We start from the raw sequence: 11592 nt of genomic DNA, 5'->3' as shown, positions 1-11592 counted from the left end.
TTCCAATCCGAAAATTGCCTAGACCGGCCCCGGGAAACGAACCCAGCCACCATCAGCATGGTCTTGCTTTGTAGCCGCGCATCTTACCGCACGGCTAAGGAGGGCCCCTCCTTGTCAGTTTACATAGGTTTACATTGGTTAGGAATTGTACCTCCAATGTTCATTCCTTCGAAAACAAATTAACGAATACGAATTTGATTTTCGTCTTATATGTGTGATTAACAGTGAGCACGCTTTTAGTAAAAAGAAACGACGAGAATAGTGCTGTATTTCTTTACTGATGAGATTAATTTAAATTCAGTCAGTTGGAAATGGGAACAGCTCCCCTGCATATAAACCGTAAAAATTCGGCTCCACAGATTTCATATAAAAAATAGATTTAGGAACTAAATGATTTTTCAAAAAAATGTAATAAACAAGAAAACTTTGTCATAAAAGGGTGTGGTCAAATTCGACTTTATTCATGGTTGTAAATATTCTGTTGATTGATCGAGATGAAATGATGTGAAGTAATGTGTTTAGATTTAGCTTCAGTAGCGCACTCGATTTTTTTTTTCAAAACACGTAGAGAGTTACAACAAAGAGATGGCCTCTCTTGCTTGCTATTTAACCCCCTTCGCTTCGGTAAAGGTCATACATTTTATTATTGCTTTATCACGTGATTTGTAATCTATAATAAAAATACATCGCAAGAGTAATATAAAGCTCATGAACTAACAGGTACAATTTTTTTCAGACTGAAGAAAATTATTTAACCTTCCGGGACTCGCACTGTTGTAAAACTTTTCAGATAATTGACCAATTTGCACCAAACCACCATATATTCTTCACAAAATTAGTTCTTTATCAATTGATAAGATAACAAAGGTGATTCGATAGAAGGTGGTGAATATGACTAAATAGAAGGCTCAGGTCACGGGAAAATGTGATACATAATGAATTATACATTAATTTCATTAACAAGTTTTCCTAAGGTATCGCGATTTTGAGATAAACTAATATCCGAGAAGACTCGGATACAGGGTGTAAAACTGAAATTTCCAAATACGAGACCATCACACGAAATTACGAGAGATTTTAAACGCTAAGAACACAGAGAAACAGACGTCTCACTTAGAACAAAATGCAATCAAAATCATCGTCACGGAAACATTGTCGCCCAATGCTAAAATCATTATGTGTGGTCAAGCGGCAACCAGATGGCGGTAGTGCGCATACGTCAAACACAAGCAAAATCGATGGCCGATTGACCAACTACAAGAAAATTAAACCAACTGTTAACAAGGTGAACGATGTAACATGTGTTGAGTGAGACGTCGATGGATTTTCGAGATTTTCTTTTCAATCGATTCAGAAATTCTCCAGCAATTTTCAACGTTAACCTATTGAAAATGTTATTTCTTTCCGAAACCGGTAAAAATATTAAAAATGAATCAATCCTGTTCATGCATCCCCAACAAGGACATTAGATTGATGTAAGGTACGGGTCTTTTGGCTCACTGCTTCGTTTTTCCTGTGTATAAAAAGACCCGTGTTTCGCGTGCGCGCATCATTTTCATTCAGGAGAGCGGACAAGAGCGTCCAGAAACTGTCCCAGCGACAATAGCTGTCGCAGCGATGGTGGTACAGCAGAAAATGGTTCGCTACGGTTGTGGTGGCGGTCGTGACAGCAGCAACGCATCATTAACGATTGTATACCAATTAGCAGTTTTATTTGGATGGAAGGTTAAGTTGAAATAATTTTTCCAAAGAATTTTTTTAGCGTGATTCTGAGTTTGACTACATGCTGTTATTGATTGAGAAAGTTGATTTTAGACGAACTTTCTTCATAGAACAAAGGATAATTGTTTGGTGTCGGTAGCGGAATCACAGAATCATAGAATCATTTGAAGTTCAGCGGCATAACTCAATAATGAGTAAATTTCGTAAATGGGTAAAATCCACTCCATCGCTCCATTTCTCTATGTATAAAAAGACCCGTGTTTCGGGCGCGCAGCGTCATTATCGTTCGAGCATTCCAGGAGAGCGGACACGACGGTCCATCGGTAGCCGTGAGCCAGCATCGGAGACGATTGTCGGGCGGAGAGCAGACCATTACATCGTTGTCAGTAACAACAGCTGTCCGCAGCAGAGCAAAGGCGTAGGATTTCCAATCCGGAGATGGTGAGTTCGATTCTCGGTACGGTCTAAGATGTTTTCGGGTTGAAAACTTTGTCGACAGCCTGGTCATACTCATGCAATGGCTGGCATAGAAAAGCTTTCAATTAATAACTGAGGAAATGCTAATAGAATACTAAGTTGAAAAAGCCGGCCAAGAAGATTACATTGAGAGGGAAAATGTAAGGCTGAGAGGATTTTATCAAAGTGCAAACACTTTTGACCGGCAAATTATTGGGGCCTAGTTGGTTAGTACTGCTCCTGATTTGAAAGAATTTGAATTTGAGAAGAATAATAAAAAAATAACTATAGATTCACTTCCTTCAAAGTACGAAACATAACTGCTTGGCAGAATTATTGTGTCAATTTCGGGCCGAGAGGAGTTCGTCGGCAGATGGTAGTCACAAAAAGTTTGTTCACTATATGTTATTAAACAACAATAAATCTTAGGCTGACATATTTTCCAGTATCTCTCTCGAGCAACCCCCTTCCTTCTTGGACACAATTTTGGGGGCCCCAAAAAGGGCCGTTGGGTTATTGTTGGGTGACGTGGACGAGTGCGCTCAACCTCTGTAGCCGTACAGCGTGCGACCCTGGCGCTTCAGTGTGTAGACGACATCCATGGCGGTGACCGTTTTGCGCTTGGAGTGCTCCGTGTAGGTGACAGCGACCCGGATAACATTTTCCAGGAACATTTTCAGCACAAAGCGGGTTTCCTCGTAGATGAGCCCGGAGATACGCTTGACCCCTTCAAGGCGAGCCAGCCGGCGGATTGCGGGTTTGGAAATGCCCTAGATGTTGTTGCGAAACACGATCCGATGCTCTTCCTTTGGTGAGACACTTGCCCACTTTGCCACGACCGGTCATTATGATGTTGGTGGATTAGTGAGTCTGCGTGGCTGGTCCCTAAGACTGCTTGAAGTCACGCTCGACGCCAGTGCGAACTGAAAGAGCTCCCACGCCAGAGATCAGCTTTTTTGTATCCAATAAAATGAAACCATTAGCCCCGCCCCATTGGTAAACGTTGCCGGTGCACATTTTGCTTCACTGTTAGGACGGATCCCACTGCATAATTTTCTCCATTCTATCGAGGCACTCCGGTCGATGAAACCTGTTAAGCACGCATCTTACTTTCTTAGAATCATAAGAGAGCAGATGCGTGTTTTGGTCGAAAGATTATTCAAGATTACCTTTGTTTGGGTCCCATCTCACTGCTCAATCTACGACAATAAGAAGGCAGACTCGCTGGCGAAGGTGGTGAAGGTGAAATTGATGATAGAAAATACTCGAGCAAAGAGTTTTTCCCATTAGTCCGTCAGAGTATTCTTCGAAGTTGGCAAAGAAATTGGAAACACAACGAACTTGAACGGTGGCTATTTTCCATAGTTCCAAAAGTTTCTGGGCGTGCGTGGTTCAGAGGTGAGGACTTAAGTCGAGGCTTCATTCGCGTGATGTCGAGACTTATGCCTAATCACTATTCACTAAACGCACATCTGTATAGAATAAACCTTGTCGTTAGCAACTTATGTAGGTGCGGAGCCGGTTATGATGACATCGATCACGTAGTTTGGTCCTGCTCGGAAAATGATTGCCCAAGAGAGCAATTATTGGATACCGTTGTGGCCCGAGGTAAACAACCCTTCAGGGAAGTTCGAGGTGTTTTGGGGGATCATAATGTTGTCTATACACGACGCTCCATCGGTAGGCAGCATCGGATTTGATCGTCATTTTCAATTATCATATCCAATAAATTTCATATTTTAAGTATTGCTCGAAACCAGATTCGTTAAAATCAATAGGGTTATTTTATCATGTATATGCATGATGGCACTACCCGACCAAAGTCGATATCGCCGATTATGATTACTTAATTTGGTCGTTAAAATAAAAAAAACGTATAGCAGAAAAATCTTACTGTGATATCAAATTGAAAACTATTCCTGCTATCGATGAAAGCAAATCGAAAACTAATTTTGATATTGGTTCCGATAACAAATTAAGTACACAATTTGATGTTGTGAGAGGCTGCTTGATAACCCTATCGTACATGCGTAATGCATAGTAATTATGCACTCCTCGATACATCCCTGATCTTCGCGCATCAAAGCAGGCGTTGCTTTGAACGATAAAGAGTCATCCTCTTTGGTGCGAACTGCCAGGTGAGCAGGTTGTGTGCTGGGCGACAGTGCGTGCTTAATACGGATTCCACAAATGGCGATCCTGCCAGGAGCCACCTTTTCTAGGTGGCATTTTTTTTATCCTTCCATTTCATTTAAAGGTTCCCCCAAACACACGCGACACGACAGTCGCGACGCGATTCTATCGCTTGGCGACAGCGATTCTGTCGCCGTTTTTATGGAAGCGTAAATAGAATATTGCCTGCAGCGACCCAACGATAGAATCGCGGCGACTAGTTGTCGCCGTCGCGGCGATGAAATCGCTTAGGTTTGGGAGAGCCTTTTTTTTCCCTCGTTTGTCGGGTGAAGATCACTGCGTCCAGATTTTAGGACTATTGTGATATACCCTTTTGCTGTGAAATACGCAAGTTATCTCAGTAACATGTTTGTCACTGAGATACCTTGGTATCGACTGAACTCAAGACCATCTATTATTGATGAATAGAGATCCTGAGTTACAGTATGTGACTCCCCCATTCTGGCGAGACTAGCTTTATGAAGCCAACCACGTCCTTGGGGGATAAGATCCATATGTCAGCAGGCCCTAAAAGGGCTTGCTGAGAACTTTGAACCTACGTTGGGTGAGTGCACTGCAATAGCAGAGGATGTGTTCTGATGTTTCTCTCTCCTCATCACAGAAGCGGCAATTTGAGGTTTGGATTGCTCCGATCTTTTGTAGATGGTATCTGCAGGGGCAGTGCCCAGTTATTAGACCGGTGTAGATGTTGAGATCCCTTTGTTGAGACCTAATAGTTGTTGGGTTTTCTTGGGGTTAATCGTTACGAGCCTTTTGGATTGGCTCGTATGGGGAAGTGCATTCAGTTTGATGTGATTTGACTGACCATATATTTGTTCAGTTCCATTTTTACAGAGCAGTCTGAGATCCCGCAGAAGGGCTCAGGGCCAATGAACCTTTCATTACATCCATTCCTGGCTAGCTCATCAGCAATCTCGTTTCCCTCTAGACCCGTATGTCCTGGGATCCAATATAGGTAGACTCGATTGCGTATGGATAAGTTTTTCAAAGCCAGAATGCATTCCCACACTAGCTTTGAGTTACAAGTGTAGTTATTAAGCGACTTAAGAAGGCTGTCAGAGAAAATACATATTTTTGCAAATCTATACTTTCTCCTCAGGCATAATAACACGCATTCTAATATTGCATATATTTCCGCCTGAAATACTGTGGGCCACTGTCCTAAGTGGACAGAAATTTTTGTTGTAGGGCCATAGATTCCGGATCCTGTCAGATTATTCATTTTCGAACCATCTGTGAAGAAATTTATAGAGCCTGTTGGAACGCTGGGTCCACCTCCTTCCCACTCCTGGCGGGAAGGAATGAACACATCGTGAGGTAAGTCATAATTGACTACCGTTTCCATCCAGTCACTACAAATTCCTATTGCGGGATTTATGGCAAATTCATTTAATATGCTGAGGTGACCCGTAAGGTCTCCCGACAGCAGTGTTTTTGTTCTCTTTAACCTTAGAGCACTTTTTTCCGCTTCCAGCTTTATGAATTGATCTAACCGGGGCAGGTGAAGCATTGCGTCTAGGGCCAAAGTGGGTATACTACGAACTGCACCAGTGATGGCTATACAAGCGGTGCGTTGGATTTTGTTGAGCTTAGCCCTTGCAGCAGCCTCATTAGTTTTAGGCCACCAGACAAGGAAAGCGTAAGTTGTCCTGGGACGGACAATGGTTTTATATATCCACATGATCATACTTGGTTTTAGGCCCCATCTTTTACCAAGGGTTTTGAACAAACCCAAAGTGTATTGAGACCTTTCTGCACAACTGATTGGAGATGAGAGTTCCAATTAAGCTTTGCGTCGAGTATGACACCTAGATATTTTACTTCACTTGAATAAACTAATTGTGTTTGATTCAAGAAAAGGGGTTTCAGTTGTACCTTTCTCCGTTTGGTGAAAGGGATAATGGAAGTTTTTGTAGGATTTATGCCTAGTTGATCCTTTTGACACCAGGAAAAAGTGTGATTTAGGGCAGATTGCATTCTTTCCACGATAACACTTTCGAATTTGCCTGTGTGTGTGTGTCCATTGTAACCCCCACAGGCTGGCAGTGATGTTATGGAAAAAAGCTGACTGTTTTACAGTCAGATTTAGTCCGGGAGTTAGAAGGTGCTAGCTCTACTGTAGCTCGAGTGACCCATTTCAGACTGCCTGGTATTTCATGACCAGTCCGAGGTCACTTTTGCTTACAATAAGCCCCGCCTGTTTATGCTACCATTATCAAATGGATAATGGATCCATAAACAAACTTCCGGATTTGAAATCCAGCGCGTATATAGTTTTTTTTAAATGATTGTAATCTCAGTAAAATTATATCGGAACATTCTCTCCAAATAAATCCATGATTGTGTAATGCTGGGCTTTTCTAGGACCGGTTTTTCGAGGAGCGGCCTTGGATGAACACTTTTCCGATACCCTTTAGCACTGTGATTATAACCGCACTGATTTATTTAATTGGAAAGCTTCAGCATATCCACTTTTTTTTTCTCACCGTCCGAATGCAAACGCGAAATCAACAAAACGTGCAACAGCAATTTTTTTTAAGCTGCCATCCTTGGGCATGGACTACTTCGATAACACTTTCGAATTTGCCTCGTACAATAATGACAACGTCATCAGCATATCCAACGACTTCGAAGCCTCTTCTCTCTAAGCTGTCTAGAAGCTCATCCACAACAAAGGAGAAAGCACTCCGCCTTGCGGACACCCCCTTGTTGCTTTAACAGTGATGTATGAACCGCTAAGCTCAGAGGAGATTTTCCGATAAGCTAGCATAGCATGTACCCAGGTAACAATGCATGGGTCGAATTTTCTCCTCAACATTGCTGACCCTATAGACGAATAAGAAGCGTTATCGAATGCGCCCTCAATATCAAGAAATGCTACAAGAGCAATTTCTTTTGCATTAAGTGTTTTTTCGATTTTTTGAACTACCGTATGTAGTGCCGAGATCGTAGATTTTTGATAAGCGAATTGGTTTTTTGACAAAGGCATTGCTTTCATAAATTTGTGATTTATGTACTCGCATAGTACCTTTTCCATAATTTTGAGCATTACAGAGGATAAACTTATCGGCCTGAATGCTTTGGGGTTGGTTTTATTTCTCTTGCCTGCCTTCGGAATGAAGACAGCCCGGATTTGACGCCAATCGTTAGGTATGTGCCCCAAAATCAGACTCGCCTTAAAAATCTCAACCAAGGGTCAACGCTGGGAATATTCCATCCATGCCAGGAGACTTAAATGGCTCGAAAGATCTCACAGCCCTCTCAACCCTGGCCCGAGTGAAAGCTTCCTTTGCAACCTTTATTGCGTCTTTTTTAGATCCAGAAACCCATGATTGGATCTCTTGTGGATCTGAGACAGCAATTCCAGTGCCTTGGTCGCCGATGCTCGACTCAGGGATTGAATCAGGGAAGTGGATCTTTAACAATTCGCTCAGTGTATCGCTAGGCTCTACAGTGAGCGAACCATCCGTCTTTTGGAGGCTACCCACACCATTGGAGTGGTCTTTTGAAAGAGTTTTTTGGAGTCTGGCCACTACGGGTGTATTCTCTATGCTTTCACACATTAGAATCCACGATTTCCGTTTGGCTGACCTTATTTCTTTGTTGTAGTTCGTCAGGGCCTTTCTGTATAGGCTCCAATCGCCGGTTCGCTTAGCACGGTTGAACTCCCTACGCGCAGTTTTCCTAAGCTTCTCAAGAGTTTTATTCCACCATGGAACGTCTCTACTCGAACTAGTTGATTGGGGGAGCCTTAATATTGCTGTTACTGTCGCCCATCACACACAAGGAAAACTACAGGTAGGTTTACGTTTCCAAAAACTGATGCGCAATGATACGGAGCCACTGGTGCTGGTTTCTCACAGCTGAAGAAAACCCGAGCAAGCCAGGGCTACTGTTTTTGATTTGCACGGGGGAGTTTTCCGGGAGCAAGATTGCTCACTGGTTCGATCCGACAAAAAGATACGGAGCCACTGGTGCTGGTTTCTCACAGCTGGAGAAAACCCGAGCGAGCCAGGGCTACTGTTTTTGATTTGCACGGGGAAGTTTTCCCGGAGAAAGATGCTCACTGGTTCGATCCGGCAAAAGGTACGAAGTAGGGTGACTCAAAAACACTTTTTCAAATTTTTTGATGGGCCGCCATCTTATTCGGTTCTGTTTGATGCCCTGATGCTCTGGACAAAATTTGAGCCAAATCGGTCAACGTTTGGGCGGTGCTGAACTCGTTTTAAGTTTATATGGAAAAGTGTATGCAGAAACATCCAAAAACAGTGATTTGCAGTTGGACGGCACAATTTACGATCAAGAATAATGATACTCATTCAGATCTTGTAGAATTAAATACAGAATATTATGCTGAAAACCGCGAGAAGATTAGAGTTTATTAGGCAAAGATATATAATCCTAAAATTACTAATCTGCCATTCAATTTTTGTTCCATTTGATAGAGCGGAGAGTGAAGTATGTAGTGAAAAAAGCCTTCATTTGTATCGATACCGATTTTCTAATACATAGTTTATATTGGCCCTACCTCCCCTGCAAAAAGACAAGGAAGAAATCGGGACGGAGGCATTATGAAAGGAGTAGCAGACGACGACGGCGGTTTGCAAAGTATCAAATGGTGTGACACTGACGTTCAGGGGGATTCTCTCATAAAGGTGTCAAATGAAATTTAACATCCCAGCAAACAAGTCGCCTTGTTGTTCTTTTTAGTGAATTATGACAAGCTTCTTGCTCAAGATGGTGTCATGGTTCGTGTCGATCAATCCTTATGACAGTGCTTCCTCGCAATACAAACTGAGCAGTTTTAAAATTGACATTAATTGAACCTGTTTTTGCTGCGTTGCTACTGGAATCAAATTTTTCTCTTATTTTCGTTGAACATCCAATGATGAAGGCGAAACGATTGCACCTAAAAAAAAATTTCCCATTTAAATGTTCCTTGTTGAAATCATATTGCAAGTGTTCCCGTCTTCTCAAACCACAAAAGAACAAAGGATCAGACTAGTGCAATGCGCCATTAGCACTTAAAAAAAACTTTTGTTCCACAAACCTGCACGGATAAGACGCTGGACAGGCTTGATAAACAATCATTTGCGCTAGATTTATTTACTTAAAACTATCTGTTTTTGGGTAATTTGCATAAAGGGCGCTAAGTAATTGAAGTTCAACAATAAAAATAAATAAAGAAATAAAATAAAATAAATTGATCCTGAATAACTGTTCTAAAACGTGAAAAAAGGATAATTCAAGCCTGCTTATTTATGCATGAATAGACTGCTGAATAAATGATTCATAAACGGACAAATGGGCATTACTTAGAGCGAGCGCATAGAAATGCACCGCTTTTGAGTGCAATCCAAACTTTTCTGCTGCAGCACAGCAGTTTTTGTTTCGCTCCAGAAAAGAAGCGTGCCAAGGTACAAATGGTTGTAATGTTATAAAAACCGGTCAAATCGGGAAAATTTTGAAGATTTTTCAAATTGAAGATTGAAAACAGCAAAACGCAATATCAATGTGGATTTCAGGGGGCAGTTCTATCTAAGGCATTATTTTCTGTCCATCCGGTTGTTAGGATTGTTAGTATCTAAACTTTTCTCTTTTCAGTTTATTACACTCCTACACTGTCTAATATGAATTTCAACCTCATATAACAACTTAATTGTGCTTATATTAGATTATGTTCAAATAAACCGATCCTTCTATATGCCACTGTATGTTCCCTGGAAACAAAAAGAGAAAAGCACGATCCCAATTTTGCAATGCAGAACAAAAACAAACTTCCTTTCAGTTTCAACTAGTTTTTATTTTTGCATAATTTTTCCCAAAAAAAATCATGGGCAGTTTGGCTCACACGCACTTGAGAACTTCCCGATTCAGTCAGAACTTGCCGACAGCCTTTGTTACCGGTGAGTGGTTTAGTTCTGTTGAAACTTAACGCGGGCTGCGCAATCAGCCTCGCACCACTTGAAGTTATTTGTCGGTATGACCATTCCAATTGGGACAGAGGTAAAACGCTTGTCTGAGCCCGAAACTTTCATTATATTTTCATTGTTCATTGAATAATATCTTCGTTTTGCTAAATGAGTGAAGTGATGGAGTTGACGTGAGCTAACGTATTTCACACCTTCTCAAATGAAGTCCATCTAAGTTCAGACACAATGGATGGCCACCATTTACTGAGGGGAGATATTATCGTGAGAAGGTCATCAAGGCCAGTTTGAGTGCAATGCAAAATTAAACTAAAGTGCAGATGGGCTGCTATGACAATGAAAACATTGATGCTCAAATGAAGAAAACAGCAAATCCCATAAAGTGATGAACGAGATAAGCACAAAGAAAACACTACAAGGTGAAGACAGGTGAACATAATCTCCGGTTTCATGTTGAACGGCGATTAATAATAGGAATAATAGCGCAATTTTAAAAGAATAATCCAAATGGAACGCAATGGACAATGGAGAAACAGGTTGAAATGCATTTTTCAACAAACAAATGGATTACTTCATCGTAGTTTTGACGCGTGGTTCTTCTATTCAGCTGTGCAGTTGGGATTTCGAGATAAAAAAATATCTCAGCACGCAACAGATCGACGCGGAACTGAATTGTATTTCTATTGGAGCTACGTGACCCGTCTACAATTTCATTCAATTTTCGCTAGCTGAAGTAAGGTGGATAGGATTACATTTTGAATAGGAAAATGTTGTTTTTGTGCATTCAATGTGTTGCTGTGGATTGATCGTGCTCCTTTCTAAGAGCTTTTTGCCTTTCTCGTATACTAAGTATACGTAAAGGCTATAATTTCACTCCAAAACCAAACTTTTGATAGAAGGCTCGGAGACCCATAGTGTTATATACCAATCGACTCAGCTCGACGAATTGAGGTGATGTCTGTGTGGTATGTGTGTGTGTGTGTGTGTGTATGTGCGTATGTGTACAAATTTTGTAGACACACTTTTTGGAACTTAGCATTACCCGATTTACTCGCAACAAGGCATTCGACGGGGATTGCGGTCCCATTGTTTGCTATTGGAAATTGGCCCGATCGGACATTGCATTTCGGAATTATTAAAAAATCATTGTTTTTTCACAAGGGTCCCCCCTTGGAAAAAAAATCAAAATCGAAAAAAAAAAATTTTTCAAGAATGGTGGGAATGCATAGTAATTAATGCAAAAACATGCAAAATGATAGAAAATATGCGATCTATCCCCCTAAAGTGCTTT

The 11592-nt window shown here is 41.3% G+C and overlaps 1 pseudogene; it reads right to left on the bottom strand.

Moving 5' to 3' along the window:
• Positions 1-2720: 2720 nt before the first annotated feature.
• Positions 2721-3024, bottom strand: LOC134217120 (histone H4-like; annotated as a pseudogene).
• Between the last annotated feature and the right edge of the window lie 8568 nt (positions 3025-11592).

Source organism: Armigeres subalbatus, chromosome 2 (assembly GCF_024139115.2).
Source record: "Armigeres subalbatus isolate Guangzhou_Male chromosome 2, GZ_Asu_2, whole genome shotgun sequence".
In the NCBI taxonomy this organism is placed as follows: Eukaryota; Metazoa; Arthropoda; class Insecta; order Diptera; family Culicidae; genus Armigeres; species Armigeres subalbatus.
The sequence above is the reverse complement of the archived record's forward strand: the minus strand, read 5'-3'. Positions and strand labels throughout refer to the sequence as shown.